Source organism: Callorhinus ursinus, unplaced genomic scaffold, assembly GCF_003265705.2.
Source record: "Callorhinus ursinus isolate GAN/ISIS: 27379988/994484 unplaced genomic scaffold, GSC_fseal_2.0 scaffold49, whole genome shotgun sequence".
In the NCBI taxonomy this organism is placed as follows: Eukaryota; Metazoa; Chordata; class Mammalia; order Carnivora; family Otariidae; genus Callorhinus; species Callorhinus ursinus.
The window spans coordinates 3,805,043-3,817,761 of record NW_027397111.1 but is presented as its reverse complement, the minus strand read 5'-3'; the positions used below and the strand labels follow the sequence as shown (position 1 = coordinate 3,817,761).

Here is a 12,719-nt window from a genome sequence, read left to right as displayed (position 1 = left end):
GCATAAAGACATCATCTCATTTAAGGGGGTGTGCAAGAAGTAGGGGTACCCGAGCAAAGTGGAGGCTCGGAAAATTGCCAGGTCTCTGGCGATTGGCACCACCAGAGGTGGGGCGAGCAATTCTGTCTGGGGCAGGTTGGCCAGGTGCTAAAAAGGTGCAAGGCTTGGCAGTGAGATGGGTCTGTATCCTCAACAAGGGACCGCTTTCTATAAAAAGAAAAATACCCAGATTTAAAGGGACATAGCCACTCTCGGATATGTGGACATTGCTATTAAACTGTAAAGCTGTCATAAAGGGAAGCATGAAGATTAATAGATAATATTCTTTAGCACTTTAATTTTGTAGAATTCAAAACAGAGAAAAATGAATTTCCTGACTTCTTGCCAAAGCAGTTATAAATAAGTAGCTATCAAGGTTCTAATTTCCTGAGAATTTTAATAAAGAGAAATATTTATGGTTTGAAATTACCTCCAAAATTATGCAGCAAAGAATAGATAGTTTATGACTTCGGAGAACAAAAAGAAACTTGCAAATACTTGATGTTGGCAGATCAATTAAGTGGTAATACATGCTACATTATAATTTTAATCACCATGAAATTAAAATATGGTAATGAGTGTTAACATGACTTTATCCTTTCAAACTATGATTTAATTTATGGAACTTTTCTTGACTACTTCCTTATTTCCATGGTTATTTTTCTTATTCTGTGTGCTACTTTAGATTACACACTTTCAATGCATATTATTCAGTACAGCCACCAATTAAATGAGTTCTTTATCCCTATCAATTAAGGATCTTGTAGGCTATTCTTGCTCATTTTAATCTAGTTCTTTCCGCCTCCCTGCATAAAATATATGGAAAATGAAAGTAACTCTTTTTTTTTTTTTTAGGTCTCTTTCTGGTTTTCAAATTGTTTCTTTTTTCCCGTGATACAAAGACAACCCGCACGTCAGCTTGTCCTTTTCAAGGGCAGCCTTCCTCTAACAGATTTGGGGCAAAGGGAAGAGTTTGTTCTTGGCATCCGTGTGGCAGCTCTGGGGGCCTGGTGCATACCTCCTGCCTCTCCTGTCTCTGCTGGAGCTCTGGGTGCCCTCCCTCTCTCTTGGGGTGCCGCCAGCCCACACTGGTCCCAATGGATGGGTCACATTGCAAAGACAGTGTTTCCCTTTAGTGCTCAAATCTTTAGCTCCCAACCCCTCATTTTCAAAGCTCCCTGCTGGGATGTCCAAAAGTTATCTCAATAAAGGAGAAGAAAATGTTGAATAGTACACCAAAAGTGACTCAGATGGTCTACGGGAAAAGAACAACTAAAAATGGTAAACCCTTCGCAGAGGATCCCACTGTGTCCCCTGAAGGTACCAGATTACAACTTTTGTCTTGAGGTCAGCACTCCTCTCTGTCCTTCCATCTGGACCCCTCTTCTTTAGCTCCCTGCGTGTAAAAGCTCACCCCTCCCCTACACGGTGGGGGATCTCCACCCCTTTACCCATAGTTGTTGGTCTAACTCTAGAATCCGTTTGTTCCTCCCAGTAGGCAATCCCAGGGTCACTATAATCCCATTTCCCAAATGCTTTTTTTTTTTTTAAATATGGTTTGTTCACCCAAAACTTCATGCAGGGATAGGGTTGGCTTGGGGTGGGGTGCTGAAGCAAGGCAGTCTTAGGTAAGGTGCTTGTGCTAAAACCAACGCAATTTCCTGTCCCCTCATTAAACACCTCTCCGACTGGTTACACTTTCCGGTGCCTGTGATAAGCTGTGCTCAGATCAAGCAAGCACAGCTTAGTTGCCCACTCAGAGGAAGCACCAACTCTTGCAAGGTGAGGCTGTGAATCACCTAACAGTTATCCAAACTAACGGTGTGCTCATCAAAACTCACTTCCAAGTCCTAACCTTGCTGTATTCACCAATCTAAAGCTATCATGCCATAAACTCTACCCAATCCTACCTCCTTCCTTGTCTCGCAAGATTTGCCTTTGCCTTCCCTGTCCAGGCCCTTGTTCCGGGCTTCAGTGGCTCCCCATCAGCATCCCGGTTTACCTGTCCAGCTTTGTCTCCCTCACTCCCAACACTGCCCATTCAGAACCCTAAAGAAGTTGTCACCAACCCCAGTGCACACCTACAGACCAAGATGTTTCACGTTTCCGTGCCTTTGGTCACTGTCCTCGCTATTTTAAGTCCCCCCCTTCTCTTCCCCTTGTCGCCTTGGGTAAATTCTCCTCAGCTTTGATGGGTCTGAGGCCTCTTCGGGGGAAGCCTACCCTGAACCTTGGGCCACACGAGGTGCCCATCATTCTCTTTTGTCAGAGCCCCTGTGCCCTCCCAACATCGCCGTGGAACGGTCCATCTATACATCCTGCCCTCTCAGCAGAACCCCATGAGAACGGAAACCGGCTTACTGAGCTCAGGGTGCCCCAGGCCGCCCAGTTCTAGTTCCTCTGGAATGCATGGCTGGGAGGTGTTGAACGGAACTGGCCTGCACTGGTTTTGTCATCACAGCCGTGGGGAATATTTTTCTTGGTGTATTGTTTGTCTTTCATTTAGGTTATGTGAGTTTTTGACATAGAGCAATTTTAAAATTTTTTTGGAGTTAAATCTATTGATCTCTGTGTGATTTCTTCTATTGATTTTGAGCTTAAAAAGTGATGAACTGATTTTTAAGTGACTGCTCCTGACTTGGCTGAGAAATTCTGCAACCTCATCCTCCTCACAGGGAATAGGAAAACTATATGAGGCAGAGGAGAAAAGGAGACGTCTTCCGCATCTGTTCTCAGAAATCCAGGGCTCTTTTCTTTTTCTTCTCAGTGAGGGATGGTGCATGGGTTAAAGGCACGAGTTATATTTTATATCTTGGCTTTTATAATTTTCATCAATACGTGAAGACAGCTGTCTTCAGGCTAAGCAATTCCATTTGTCTTTAGGCCACAAAAGGCAGCCTATTCCTAAGTGCTTTCAAGTGACAGAAAAACAACAGTTGCTGTTTTACTCTTTTCTCACCTTATTTTCTAAATAAGTATGAATACACCACAGCAATGTACTCAGCAGGCTGTGCTTGCCTAGCTTCATGCTTGGCTCTTGGATGTTCTCCATCTAGAATGTTGGCTCATTGTCCCAGGACCAGCTCAAATGTTATAGCTTTGATAAGCCCCTTAGATATGTGCTCGCATACAACACGACTGAAATGTAAGCAACACAAGGGCACAACTGATGTCTCGTGCATTCCTTTATGCATTTCCTGCTTACACATCAGCAAAACATAGCAGATTCTCTGCAAAGCACAGGAGAGAGTCGTGAACCAGACAGGCCCTGGCTCTGTCCTCATGGAACTTGTGTTCTAGAAGGGGAGAGAGCTAGCCATTAAACAACTGGTTCCACATTTGATTACAAGCTTAGGAAGTGCTACAAAGGCAAAGTGTAGGAGGGTAAGTAAACAGAGGGGTGAGCAAAGGGGAGGTCAGGGAAAGCTTGTCTGGGACGTTTTCTATATATATATAGTTAGTTAGTTAGGGTTAGTTAGTTTCAAGAGTAGAATTTAGTGGTTCATCACTTACAACACCTGGTGCTCATCGCAACAAGTGCCTCCTTAATCCCCATCACCTATTTAACCCATCTCCCCACCCACCTCCCCTCCAACAACCCTCAGTTTGTTCTCCATAGTGAAGAGTCTCTCTTACGGTTTATCTCTCTCTCTCTCTCTTTTCCCCACTATGTTCATCTGTTTTGTTTCTTAAATTCCCCATGTGAGTGAAATCGTATGTCATTTGTCTTTCTCTGACTTATTTTGCTTAGCATAATATACTCTAGCTCCATCCACATGGTTGCAAATGGCAAGATTTCATTCCTTTTTGATGGTTGAGTCATATTCCAGTGTGTGTGTGTGTGTGTGTGTGTGTGCACACAACATCTTCTTTATCCATTCATCTGTCAATGGACATCTGGGCTCTTTCCATAGTTTGGCTATTGTTGATAATGCTGCTATAAACTCTGGAAAACAGTATAGAAGTTCCTCAAAAGTTAAAAATAGAACTACCCTACCCTACAACCCAGTAATTGTACTACCAGGTATTTACCCGAAGGATACAACAATACCGATTCGATGGTAAGCGGTATTTTAAGTTGACATCTGAAGATTGGTAGACGTTAGCTAGGTAATGCAGAGAAGAGGGAGGGCAGAGCATGCCGGGGAAGGGAATAGCATATGCGAAGTTTCTTAAGCACGTTCTACCGCATGGTGGGTTAAAGTCACCACTTGCATGCAGATGGTACCCAAAACACATGTATTATGTAAAGAAAATGGCAACATATAGTAAATGAAACAATATAATTGTGTACATTAATTCTTTCCAATGTTCTAACATGTTCAACTCTTCAATTGGAAGCATCAAAAGTAAAATTAAGGGGCGCCTGGGTGGCTCAGTTGGTTAAGCCTCTGCCTTTGGCTCAGGTCATGATCTCAGGGTCCTGGGATTGAGTCCCACATCAGGCTCCTTCCTCAGCGGGGAGAGCCTGCTTCTCCCTCTGCCTGCCACTCCCCCTGCTTGTGCTCTCTCTCTGGCAAATAAATAAATAAAATCTTTAAAAAATAAAATTAAGAACTGTCAATTTACTGGAGAGACAGAATATGATAGTGGTTAAGAACATGATTCTGTAGTCTGATAGGATTAAACCTCAGTTCTATTATTTATAGTAGCTGTGCAACCTGGGGCAAGTTACTTAACTTCTCTGTGCCTTTCTTCATCTGCAAAATAGGATAATGATGATAATAGTAATAATAATGATACCTACCTCATAGGGTAGCTACAGGAATTAAATGAGATAAAACATGAGGGGATCTGAGAACAGGCAATAAAGATCAGCTTTCCTCATTTAGTGAAACCAACACATCATTTGAAAGTCTTCTCAATATCACCACCTAAGTAAATATTTATTTGAGTTTGAATTAACAGTACTAACAGTTCTCAAGAAAAGGGAAAGTATAATTTTTCTTTTTTTGCCTCTGCCTAAGGAATTTCCCTGGTGAGTATATCTATATATAGCATCGACTGGTGAAAAGTAGAGCAAAGAACAAAATTTCCAAGTGATAAGATTATATTTCAGTCTCAGTCATAATTACACACCTTCATAGCTGCTCTCATGAATTGCAAGCCTCATTTCTTGTCTGTTTTTACTTTTAAATACCTGCAGGTTTCGGAATCCTGTTGGCAATCTTCTGCAACTTTTCAAACTGGGGCAGCTGAATTAGATCCTGCCTTTGCTCTTTTCCATCAGCAATTTGCTTAAGTTTTGAAAAACATCATTAAAACAAAGGATGCAGTGAGTATGCCCAAACATCGAGCTTTTGTTTGTTTCTGAGACAAGATCCATGAGGAGGGAAGTGACTTGCAAATGATTAATAGACTTGGTATTTAGACTTTCCAGCCTTGATGTCTAGCCTTGGAGCTTGCATTTAATTTTAAGAAAGACCAGCCTGTTGCTACAGCTTCATTTCACACCTTGCATTTCTGCATCGGATTGACAAGCCCACTGGCCTTCTGTTTTGCCCAGCAGAGCTAGACAGGAGGCAAAATTAAAAAGAAGCATTTGAAGGGCAACTGGACTAGAACAGAAGAATAATCATTAATTTTTTCCCACCTCATCTTTTTTTTTTACTTTAAATTTTTATGTTAATCACCATACATTACATGGTTAGTTTTTGGTGTAGTGTTCCATGATTCATTGTTTGTGCATAACACCCAGTGCCCCACACAGAACGTGCCCTCTTTAATACCCATCACCAGGCTAACCCATCCCCCCACCCCCTCCCCTCTAGAACCCTCAGTTTGTTTTTCAGAGTCCATCATCTCTCATGGTTCGTCTCCCCCTCCGATTTACTCCCCTTCATTCTTCCCCTCCTGCTATCTTCTTCTTCTTTTTCTTTTTTCTTAACATATCTTGCATTATTTGTTTCAAGAAGTACAGATCCGTGATTCATCAGTCTTGCACAATTCACAGCGCTCACCATAGCACATACCCTCCCCAACGTCTATCACCCAGCCACCCCTTCCCTCCCACCCCCGACCACTCCAGCAACCCTCGGTTTGTTTCCTGAGATTAAGAATTCCTCATATCAGTGAGGTCATATGATACATGTCTTTCTCTGATTGACTTATTTCACTCAGCATAACACCCTCCAGTTCCATCCACGTTGTTGCAAATGGCAAGATTTCATTCTTTTTGATGGCTGCATGATATTCCATTGTGTATATATACCACCTCTTCTTTATCCATTCATCTGTCGATGGGCATCTTGGCTCTTTCCACAGTTTGGCTATTGTCCCGCCTCATCTTGAACAATGACAGGCAGTTGTTCTTTTCACCCCCTACCCTCTTGGTAAGCCTTTTCCAGGATGTGTGTTGTGCCGGTGGCCAAGGCTGCCTGAGTCAGTGTGGGGGCAGAACAGGAAGTCTGCTAAGATCATGAACTCACTGCTGTTTAGCTTCTGATTTGGAGATACATCAGTTTATTGACTTTTTTTTCCTAACAGCTTTATTTATTGAGATAGAATTCACATACTCTGTATTTCACCCATTGGAAGTGTACAACTCAATGGTTTTGTCTCTTTACAAGAGTTGTGCAACCATCACCCCCCTCAATACCCTCATCTTCTTATCCTTATTTTCTGTCTCTACAGATACGCCTTTTCTAGACATTTCATATAATTGGAATTTTATAGTATGTGGCCTTTGGTGACCAGTTCTTTTACCTCGCATGATGTTTTATTTATCAGTACTTCAGTCTTTTTTATGGCCAAATAATATTCCATCTTGTGGCTACACCACCTTTTGCTTATCCATTCATCCATTGATATGGACAGTTGGGTTGTTTCCACCTTTTGGCTGTTATGAATAGTGCTGGTACGAACAATCATGCACAAGTTTTTGTGTGCACATACATTTTCCTTTATCTTGAGTTTATACCTAGGAATCAAATTTGCTGAGTCAAATTTTCTTGCTATTTTAACTCAAACACAAACCTTACAGCAGATTAAACTAAATGATAGCATTTTGCAAATAATGAAGCACTTATAAATTTTAATCATAACTGTCTTCTAGAATATTTAATCCCCTAATTTATCCCAATAACGTTGAATCGGTTTCTAGTAGGTGCTTTGCGCTGTGCTGTGTATCGGCGATTCAAAGGGGACTAAGATAAGGCCCATAACTTTAGAATGACTTATTGTTTATAAAAATAACTAATGTGTACTGGATCCTTACTTTGTGCCAAGCACGATCGTAAACGTTTTATCAGTATTAAATCCCTGACTACCACTGTTACTGAATGAGGTATGTACTATTACCCTCATTTTATAGAGAACTTAAGTAATCTGCCCAAGATCATGCAGGTGCTAAGTAGCAAAGCGCAGTGGTCTTTATTAACTTGTCACTCTCCCAGGCTGCTTCTCTAACAACAATACCATGTAAGAGTTAAGTCTGAGTCATCTGAAGTTAGACATCCTGGGTTTGAATGCTGCCTTCGCCACTTACGACGTGACTTTGGGCAAAAGAATTGCACTTTTTAAACCTCAAATGCCTACCCTGTAAAGAGAAGCTAATCCAGTGACCTACTTCATAGAGTTGCTGTAAGCATTAAAAGAGATAAACATATACCAGGTGCTTGACATGTAATTATTCAATAAATATTAGCTGTTATTATTCATAATAAACTATAAGCAAAACATTACAAGGGCATGTGATATATAAGGGCTGCCAAATGTTGCAATTTGTCCTCACAAAAAAGGAAAAAAATCAGACTAACCTGCAGAGTAGCTAAGCCTGTTTGCCTCCTTATACCCCAATTCTATCCATCGATAGTAACAACTAAAGTCTTAAAAGCTAGCTTCAGTTTATCTCTTCTCCTTCCATCTCTGTGCTGCTGGGGAGCCTAATGCAGGATAGCTATTTGTATTCTGTAAGTGTCTCTTGTCTCATCAAGAAAGGGGCCCATCCAGGCTTGTTTTTGGGTGGGTTTGGAACCTGACACCCAGGAAATGGGGGTAGCAGCAAAGGAATCAACCCAGGCATCTATGAAGGTGTCAGCCAGGCAAGATCCATTCCTCTGCAGGCACTTGCTAGGAAACAAAAGGCCATACCATTATGCAAGGGAAGATCTCATAGAAATGTGTGATGCATTTAAACAGAAATGCATTCTATCCTCCGTAACTTGGGGGAGTTGCTGTTGCACTGGGATCGGGCTGACATGGGATTGGGGAGGCTCGGGGTGTGGTGTGACTTGTCACACTAAGTACACTTGTCTCCCACGGCAACGGGTTACTGGGCAGCAGGCGACGGCAGGGCTGGGAAAAGCATTCAGGGGAATGGTCAACAGGGAGCCCTTCTTTGCATATTTATCCGGCCCCATATTTGGCTGATGGCTTCAGAATGTTTTAAACAGTCATCAGCATTCCCTGCTGTTCTTGAGGACAAGGTTGCTCCGGATGAAAGAAGAATCAAGATTGGCTTCCTGATTCTTGTTACAGGAAAGTCAGACGTCCAGGGAATCTGGCCATGGAGAAGGCAAAGTCCAGAATGTGTATGAATTTATGGATACACACAAATACACACCACACTGACTCTCCTGAGGGTCCTCACACTCACATAGTTGATGCTTAATAAATATTTACTCCCTCTCTCCTCACTGTCTTAGAGATCTCTATGTATCATCACTACTTGCTGACACCTGTCTTTGCCCATCAGATTGGATTTTGTGGGGAACAGAGACTGTGTGTTCTTCTCTTAGTAGGTCCCAAGACCTAGCAAGGAATCTGGACCTTGGTATGTGCCAAAAAAAAAAAAAAGGAAAGAAAGAAAGAAAGAAAGAAAAGAAAGAAAGAAAGAAAGAAAGAAAGAAAGAAAGAAAGAAAGAAAGAAAGAAAGAAAAGAAAATTTCTAACTAAATAGCATATTAAGGTTGTATATAACCTTTTGGCTGGAATTCTATTTAATTATATGATCACATCAAGCTTGTGTGGGCGGTTTTATTGTTCCTATTTCACCAGACGAGGAAACTGATGTTGAGAAAGGTTAAGCAACCTGCCCAGGGTCATATGGTTGGTGGAGCTGGAATTGAATTTCAAGTTGAGCATCTGATGAGTGATTAAGACTCACATAAAAATCAATCAACCTATTATCACATTAAGACACTAACTAGGATGACTGAAAGAAAATGCCTGAAGCTTCCAGGAAATTCAATATCATCAAAGAGCTTACATTAATTGCCTTCAGACCCATGACACTGAGCTAAGTGCTATAAGAGATAATCCATGCAGGTGGCATGGCTCTCCAGTGGATTTTTTTTTAATAAAACCTATACATAGAATATAATTATGCGTAAGAGGAAGGTTAGCAACACCATGAACTTGAACCATTCTGAATGTGGACCAGATGGACGAGAGCTCCCTGAGAACAAGGACTGGGTCTTTCTCGTCACTGTGGTCCCAGTGCCCGGCACAAGCTGGGCACAAAGCTAGTACCCATTAAGTGCTGCAGAGATGGATTCCATTTTCAGTATGAAGGCTAGGTAACCGTTGGATATGAAATACAAAATGTCCATCAGTAGGATCAGCGTCAAAGTGAATGCACCCCTCCCCGCTGGCCTCCCCACTTCTGCATCAGGTCTCATCTGCAAGACTTACAGGGTGTTCACTTCACTGGGCTTGAAATGAAAGCCATGAAAATGTCATCTTCACTGGAATGTTCTCGACATTAGCGTTGCAGCTCTGACCACAGGCATAGATGGGGGTACCTAAGGGCCAGAGGAGTGGGAGAGTAGTTCATCACAGCATTGAAACCATGTCTTCCCCTCCACCCTGGAAGCAGGTTAGGGGTGCCAAGAAATCACCAGAGAGGTGAGCAGAAGATAGGCTTGGAGGCTATTTTAGCAGATTCGGGGTGGGGGGCAACTTAGAGTCCAAGGAATAGCAGTAGGAGGCTGATGATGAGCCCCCGAACACGGGGCTGCCACTGGGCCAAGCACTGCTGCATGTGGGATTGGTGGTGCGTGCAAAGCAGGAACAGAGAATGCCCCAGAGGGGAGCCTGGGTCCCAGGCTGTGCAGAGGAGGACTGGTACACCAAGACATTGCCTGGTGGGTGGGGGTGGGGGTGACAGGGGAGGTGGGCTACAAGGCACGCACATTCTACAAGGTGTACCATGTGCTTGGAGGTGGGCCTGGCAGGGCAGTGGAGAGGGTGGGGAGAGGCGAGCTAGGGAATGTGGGAAAGTGCTGTGGGAATAGAGGCAAGCGTAAGCTCCCGGATTGCACAGTAGAGAGAGGAAGCCAATAGTAATTTAGGTGTCAAGTGGGAAAAATAAAGACGGAATAAAGTATTACAATAATTTTTAAAAGGCGGATGAAGAAGGTTACTGAAAGCTAGTATGTGCCAATAGTTGAAGAGATTTGGGCTCAAATTCTAACTCTTTCACTTACAAGGTTTGTGACCTAGCATAAGTCAATGAGCCCTATTTAAGCTTCTATAAAATGGGTACAATACCTCATGTTGCCTCATCTGTAACACGGGTAGAACACCTACCTCACAAGGTTTTGTAAGGATTAAATGAGATACATGTAAAGTACTTAGCACATGGCCTGGCACAGCAATCCTCACTGAGTATTAGTTATTACAGCTATAGTGCTACTGCATCTCCCACTTGCCAAGCACTGGGCCAAGGGCTTTTGTCTATGCTATTTAAGTTTTTAAGAAGATTTTGTTTATTTATTTATTTGAGAGAGTGTGTGAGCAGGGGGAGGGATGGAAGGAGAGAGAGAATCTCAAGCAGACTCTGCGCTAAGCAGGGATCCCAATGTTGGGGCTCGATCTCTCAACCCTGAGACCATGACCTGAGCTGAAACTAACAGACGCCTAACCAACTGAGCCACCCAGGTGCCCCTATGCTATTTAATTTTTAGATACTTTCTGCTAATGAATTATTTTTATTCTGACTTAATAAATGATAAGATTAAATCTCAAAGTATTCAACTACCATGGGTAGTATATAGCAGATTTAGGACTCATCCCCCAGCATGTCCAGTTTTAGACACACTACTCCATTCACTATCCTGCTGCTTTATTATTATAAATATATTAATACATACCTATGGAAACTGCCTAGGATAGTGCTTGGATAATAATTGTAATAATAAGAATTATAAATATACTCTTATTTCATATATTATTAAACATAATTATATTCATAGCAATCATTATGTGTTTTTAATTATTATGTTTAGAGCAATTATTATGTATTTGTAATAATTATTATTGTAATGGTTAGTCTCTAAAGTAGGTACTTTTCATACATTAGCTCATTTAATCTTTATAATAATCCCATGAATCAGGAACTAGTAATATCTCCAGGTGACATAAAGTGGCTTGCCCAAGGTTACATATCTAGGGGCACCTGGGTGGCTCAGTCAGTTAAGCATCTGCCTTCAGCTCAGGTCATGATCCCGGGGTCCTGGGATCCAGCCCCGCGTGGGCCTCCCTGCTCAGCGGGGAGCCTGCTTCTCCCTCTGCTTGCCGCTCCCCCTGCTTGTGCGCTCTCTCTCTCCGTCAAATAAATAAGCAAAATCTTTTTTAAAAAAAGATTACATGTCTATTAAGTGGTAGAGTTGTGTTGTGAATGGGGGAGGGGAGACGCGGGCATAGCGGGTGGGGCTTGACTCCAGATTCTGCTTATGTTATACTTGTGGGACTTGCGTCACTTCAGTGCAGAAATTTTTCTATTTCTTTCTCTGATTTTTCCTTTTTCTTATTTCTCACCCTTCTTTTTCTTCCCACTGGTGTCTTAAGAGCACTTCTCCCCTATTTCCATAAGCAGGTTACGGAAGTCACCCAAACCTCCAAAAGGGAGCACAGATCTGAGAAAATAGCACTTAACCTTACTAATAAGCAAAGGAGTGCAAATTAAAAGTGAAAATAGCATTAAGGCAGTCAAAAAATTTTTTAACGAGGAAACCCAAGTCCACAGGGAAGCAGGTCCCGTTTCCTGTGACAATGTAAGTCGGTGCAGCCCTTTTGGCAGGAATTTGCATTAGATAGTGAAAGCCACAAAAGGGCAATTTCATTTAACAGTCATTTACTCATTTAACATACAGCAACACAGCAGCTTGGGAATTTACTATAACACCATGAAGGAAATTACTTTTTTTCTCATAGGAATTCCACTTAAGAAGGGGTTGAATGTTACTATTTACTTTTCCCCCAACCATCTGTCATTTGGGGGACTCCGCTGGGGCCAGCTGGGAGAGGCCAGCTTCAGGGTTACGTTCATTACCCCAGGCCCCAGGATACTGTCTACTCAGGGGACTCAGGTGGAGCGAGGGGCTTATTTGTCTACCACGGATGCTACTTAAGTGAAAGGTAGTCCCTTCCTGATGTGGGCAGGCAGCAGAGGGAAACTCCAGCTCCTTTATTTTTTTTTTTTAACTGAGCTATAATTTTTAAAAGTTATTTGTTTTCAACTTCATTGCGATATAATTGACATATAACATTGTGTGAGTTTAAGGTGTACAATACGTTGATTGGATACACTCAGATATTGCAAAATGATTGCCCCTGGCTTCCTCTGTGAAGGACTTCAGAGCTCTCCCAGGCAGAAGAGGCTGACTTTGTCACAATGACTCCCATCCCATCATTGCTTCTTGCTGGCCTGGCCCATCCCCCCACCTGCCTGGGGAATA

At 42.4% G+C, this 12,719-nt stretch overlaps 1 long non-coding RNA gene across 1 annotated transcript in view; it reads left to right on the top strand.

Moving 5' to 3' along the window:
• The window catches only part of LOC141370878 (uncharacterized), a 76,564-nt gene extending 70,874 nt beyond the window's left edge, over nucleotides 1-5,690 (top strand). The window contains exon 6 of the long non-coding RNA XR_012375349.1: nucleotides 5,186-5,690. This is a non-coding gene — a long non-coding RNA (uncharacterized lncRNA). The remainder of the gene's footprint in view (nucleotides 1-5,185) is intronic.
• Nucleotides 5,691-12,719: the final 7,029 nt, after the last annotated feature.